General features: G+C 47.4%; 1 long non-coding RNA gene across 1 annotated transcript; it reads right to left on the bottom strand.

Moving 5' to 3' along the window:
- Positions 1–1,920: 1,920 nt before the first annotated feature.
- LOC131992783 (uncharacterized) lies at positions 1,921–3,191 on the bottom strand. Its single transcript, XR_009396248.1, has 2 exons — positions 2,378–3,191; positions 1,921–2,288 (listed from the first exon to the last, which is right to left on the bottom strand). It is a non-coding gene; the product is annotated as an uncharacterized LOC131992783 (long non-coding RNA).
- Between the last annotated feature and the right edge of the window lie 2,572 nt (positions 3,192–5,763).

Below are 5,763 nucleotides of genomic sequence, written 5' to 3'. Positions count from 1 at the left end.
AAAGTGAGAGAAGAGAGTCATCTTTAATCCGTTTGAGTCAGAGCAGTTGTCCAGAGGCGAGCGGGGTGGGGCGTATTAGACGGGGTGAGAGGGCTCTGGTTGTGCCAGGGATGTGTGTGTAGCGTCTGGAGGGGAAGAGAGAGAGGCCTGCTGGGAAAGCCTGCAGCCTGCCCGGGACACATGACATCCGGCCGCTTTGCACGGCTGAGTGACGAGACTAAACTAGAGCAGATAGAGAAGATAAAAATTAACTAAAAGTTCTTCTGCAGGAACTATAATGCCATGCATATGAAGTGAACAAAGCATGCTGTGACAAAATGACAAATGGGAAATGGAATCTTGCAGCTCCTGCAGCCTCGTGGGTGAGCGCCGAGCTACATTTGGCGTTGTCAGACAGGGTGTAGCTGGCTGCTGAGTGCCAGGCCTCACTAGACCCTACCCAAACTGCAGAGGGGCACACATGCAAGCCTGTGTGACTGCCTCATGTCATGGAAACAACCTACAGTCGTGCATGTGTGAGAGTGCATATGCACACACACCGACAGTCAAGACATGCCGAGACAAGATAAACCTTCAAAAGAAGAAAGCACACAGTGCCATCTGCTGTTAGGCTTTAATTGTTCCTGTCAGTTCAGTTCCTTCTTCATATGTTGCATTGCATAAAGTAACTTAATCAAGTCAGATAAATACCATTATTTCTATTTGTTATTCTGGTGGATTATTTGGATTCATATATGTAGATAAACAGACAACACCTGAAACTCTTTGGTTTGTTCAGTTAATCTCAGTAAAACAGTAACTAAGTATTTTTACCCAAGTATTGTACTTATTATCATCATTATTATTATTATTATTGTTATTATTATTATTTTGTGTGCTTGCTTGCAGAGCACACTAATTGTTATTCACCGGGACTATTTTTATTTTGTGTGCTTGCTTGCAAAAGCACACTAACTACGATTCACAGGGCTTATTTTGTGTGCTTGCTTGCAAAAGCAAACTAATTGTTATTCCTCTGGCTTATTTTGTGTGCTTGCTTGCAAAAGCACACTAACTACTATTCACCGGGTCTATTTTTATTATTCTTATTTTTTTGTGTGCTTGCTTGCAAAAGCACACTAATTGGGCTTATTAGTGCCACGGCTTAGCAGCGAGGCATCTCTTATTATTGCTCATGTTTATTATTATTTATTTATAGATTATTCTTCCGTAAAAACTTTGGCGCGTAACTAGTCTCACAGCTTTCAGAAATCGCGAAAAGTAAAAACGTCAAAAGTTGCGCCCTAATCGGCAATCGTGTGGAATGACTTTTATTAGCGATCGGCGTGCACGTTTTCAAGAACATATTGAATTCTTCAGACCCCGGGAATGAGAGGTTCGCTCAAACACAATGGCTCTAATTGATATTTATTTATGTGATGGTGACTCTCTAACTGCTCAGTTGTAACCTCCTGTCCCTTGGAAGAATTGCAACATTCAGTTCACAAACTAGAAGTAATGGTGTGGGACATGAAAATTGAAAAGGAACATATACCATAGTTAAATCAACCTCTGATGGAAATCAGACATGACATTAATGACAGTCCGGAACATGGATACCGGAATACAAAGGAGTTTTTGGTCCAAAATACAGAATACCTTAGAGATCAGCTCAGAGACACTATGAAATGGCTACAAAAGCACTCAAATCTCTTAAAGATATAAATTGGGTTCTGCCCCCCATGGTTGAGATAATCCGCCGGCTGCAGGAAGAAATAACTTCTTGAAGCCTTAAGCTACACAGTGTCTATGAGGAGGTTACTGCAGTAAAACAACCACTCTACATGATTTTACTTCAATCCAATCCAATCCACTTTATTTGTATAGCACATTTAAACAACAAAAACATCTCCAAAGTGCTGTACATAGAATCAACAATAAAACAAACATTTCCATATAACAATCGGCAATAAATAATAGGTGTATTACTCTAAAATGATGCTATAAATAAAACAATAAAATCAAACCGATAGTAAAATAAATAAAAGACGTAGTTTGAAGTAGTAAAATAAATAAAAGACACAGAGGACCACAAAACTTAAAGCACTCCACCGTGGGGGCTGTTGGGACATGGAGGAGGAGGGCATTCCAAAGTCTGGGGTCCACCACAGAGAAAGCCCTGTCCCCCCTGGTTTTAAGTCTCACTCTAGGCACCACGGGCTGGAGCTGGCCCTCAGACCTTAATTTGAGCGCTAGAGTATAGATTTGGATGAGGTCCTTGATGTACTATGGGGTCAGTCCATTCAAAGCTTTAAAAACAAACAAAAAAATCTTAAGATCAATACGAAAATGAACAGGGAGCCAGTGCAAAGACGCGAGGATTGGGGTATTTACTTACAGATATCGGAAGGCAAAGAAGTCTCTTTCATAGTGCCGTCCAGCAAATGTCCCGCTATACTGCCGGAAAGATCTGTCCCAGCTTTTCGCCTTAGGGTGTTCATAGTGATCCCACAAAGGCCTCTCATAGTGCAGTCCAGCGTCGTGGAACGAGGTGATCCATGTTTTGAAGCTGCCATCGGCTGTGCCATCTTGGAACTCCTTCAGATGAAACCATCTAGCAAGTCTACATACCAGGACGTCTCTGAGAACTCCTTCCTGGAATGTTTAATGAGAATTCAATATCAGGATATCTTCGAAAAATACAAGACCTATGAAACAGTGCTTTGGTATATAGGTGTTGATTGGGCTCAGCTCTGCTAATAATACAAATTAACAAAAGCAGGGAAATTGCAGCTTCAGAAAGACCCTGGGATTTCATTGGCTCTTTCCCATAGAGTTCAATGTGTACTCTGTTGTCTTTATGGACTATTACACCCATTTGGTTGAGCTTTACAGAAGAGAGGGTGTCCAAGTCACTCACCAACAAAATTATAACCTGATGGGGAGTACCAGACTACACCCTGTTACCCCTAAATTCCACTGCATGCATAATGGCTGCAGATCAATCGGCGGAGCCAATACGCATTCATTATAATCACTGTGTGAGGTTCCACCGACTCCAGATCCGCTGTGTAGTGAGTCCGTCGTCGCATCGCCATCCATCAGCCCTGGCAAAAACCAGTAACTACCTCTGAGACCATGCGAACCAGTAACTCTGCCGCTAAGACCATGAGAACTGGCAACTGCCACTGAGACCATGCGAACCTGCGACTGCTACTGAGACCATGCGAACCGGCGACTGCCACCGAGACCATGCGAACCGGCGACTGTGTCGCTGAGAGACCATGTGAACCGGTGACTCTGCCGCTGATACCATGTGAACCAGTAACTCTGCCGCTGAGACCATGTGAACCAGTAATTCTGCCGCTGAGACCATGTGAACCAGTGACTTTGTTGCTGAGACCATGTGAACCAGTAACTCTGCCGCTGAGACCATGTGAACCAGTAACTCTGCCGCTGATACCATGTGAACGAGTAACTCTGCCGCTGAGACCATGTGAACCAGTAACTCTGCCGCTGAGACCATGTGAAGCAGTAACTTTGTCGCTGAGACCATGTCAACCAGTAACTCTGCGGCTAACACCATGCGAACCAGTAACTCTGCCGCTGAGACCATGCGAACCGGTGACTGCCACTGAGACCATGCGAACCTGCGACTGCTACTGAGACCATGCGAACCGCTGACTGCCACCGAGACCATGTGAACCGGTGACTCTGTCGCTGAGACCATGTGAACCAGTAACTTTGTTGCTGAGACCATGTGAACCAGTAACTCTGCCGCTGAGACCATGTGAAGCAGTAACTTTGTCGCTGAGACCATGTCAACCAGTAACTACCTCCGAGACCATGCAAACCAGTAACTCTGCCGCTAAGACCATGAGAACCGGCGACTCTGTCGCTGAGACCATGTGAACCAGTAACTTTGTCGCTGAGACCATGTGAACCAGTAACTCTGCCGCTAAGACCATGCGAACCAGTAACTCTGCCGCAAAGACCATGTGAACCAGTAACTCTGCCGCTAAGACCATGTGAACCGGCGACTGCCACTGAGACCAAGCGAAACTGCGACTGCTACTGAGACCATGTGAACCGGTGACTGCCAGCGAGACCATGCGAACCGGCGACTGTGTCGCTGAGAGACCATGTGAACCGGTGACTCTGTCGCTGAGACCATGTGAACCAGTAACTCTGCCGCTGAGACCATGTGAAGCAGTAACTTTGTCGCTGAGACCATGTCAACCAGTAACTACCTCTGAGACCATGCGAACCAGTAACTCTGCCGCAAAGACCATGAGAACCGGCGACTGCCACTGAGACCATGCGAACGTGCGACTGCTACTGAGACCATGCGAACCGGTGACTGCCACCGAGACCATGCGAACCGGTGACTGTGTCGCTGAGAGACCATGTGAACCGGTGACTCTGTCGCTGAGACCATGTGAACCAGTAACTCTGCCGCTGAGACCATGTGAACCAGTAATTCTGCCGCTGAGACCATGTGAACCAGTGACTTTGTTGCTGAGACCATGTGAACCAGTAACTCTGCCGCTGAGACCATGTGAACCAGTAACTCTGCCGCTGATACCATGTGAACGAGTAACTCTGCCGCTGAGACCATGTGAACGAGTAACTCTGCCGCTGAGACCATGTGAAGCAGTAACTTTGTCGCTGAGACCATGTCAACCAGTAACTCTGCGGCTAAGACCATGCGAACCAGTAACTCTGCCGCTAAGACCATGCGAACCGGTGACTGCCACTGAGACCATGCGAACCTGCGACTGCTACTGAGACCATGCGAACCGCTGACTGCCACCGAGACCATGTGAACCGGTGACTCTGTCGCTGAGACCATGTGAACCAGTAACTCTGCCGCTAAGACCATGCAAACCAGTAACTCTGCCGCTAAGACCATGTGAACCGGCGACTGCCACTGAGACCATGCGAAACTGCGACTGCTACTGAGACCATGCGAACCGGTGACTGCCACCGAGACCATGCGAACCGGCGACTGTGTCGCTGAGAGACCATGTGAACCGGTGACTCTGTCGCTGAGACCATGTGAACCAGTAACTCTGCCGCTGAGACCATGTGAAGCAGTAACTTTGTCGCTGAGACCATGTCAACCAGTAACTACCTCTGAGACCATGCAAACCAGTAACTCTGCCGCTAAGACCATGAGAACCGGCGACTCTGTCGCTGAGACCATGTGAACCAGTAACTTTGTCGCTGAGACCATGTGAACCAGTAACTCTGCCGCTGAGACCATGTGAAGCAGTAACTTTGTCGCTGAGACCATGTCAACCAGTAACTACCTCCGAGACCATGCAAACCAGTAACTCTGCCGCTAAGACCATGAGAACCGGCGACTCTGTCGCTGAGACCATGTGAACCAGTAACTTTGTCGCTGAGACCATGTGAACCAGTAACTCTGCCGCTAAGACCATGCGAACCAGTAACTCTGCCGCAAAGACCATGTGAACCAGTAACTCTGCCGCTAAGACCATGTGAACCGGCGACTGCCACTGAGACCAAGCGAAACTGCGACTGCTACTGAGACCATGCGAACCGGTGACTGCCACCGAGACCATGCGAACCGGTGACTGTGTCGCTGAGAGACCATGTGAACCGGTGACTCTGTCGCTGAGACCATGTGAACCAGTAACTCTGCCGCTGAGACCATGTGAACCAGTAATTCTGCCGCTGAGACCATGTGAACCAGTGACTTTGTTGCTGAGACCATGTGAACCAGTAACTCTGCCGCTGAGACCATGTGAACCAGTAACT

Source organism: Centropristis striata, chromosome 19 (genome assembly GCF_030273125.1).
Source record: "Centropristis striata isolate RG_2023a ecotype Rhode Island chromosome 19, C.striata_1.0, whole genome shotgun sequence".
Classification (NCBI taxonomy): domain Eukaryota; kingdom Metazoa; phylum Chordata; class Actinopteri; order Perciformes; family Serranidae; genus Centropristis; species Centropristis striata.
The sequence above is the reverse complement of the archived record's forward strand: the minus strand, read 5'-3'. Positions and strand labels throughout refer to the sequence as shown.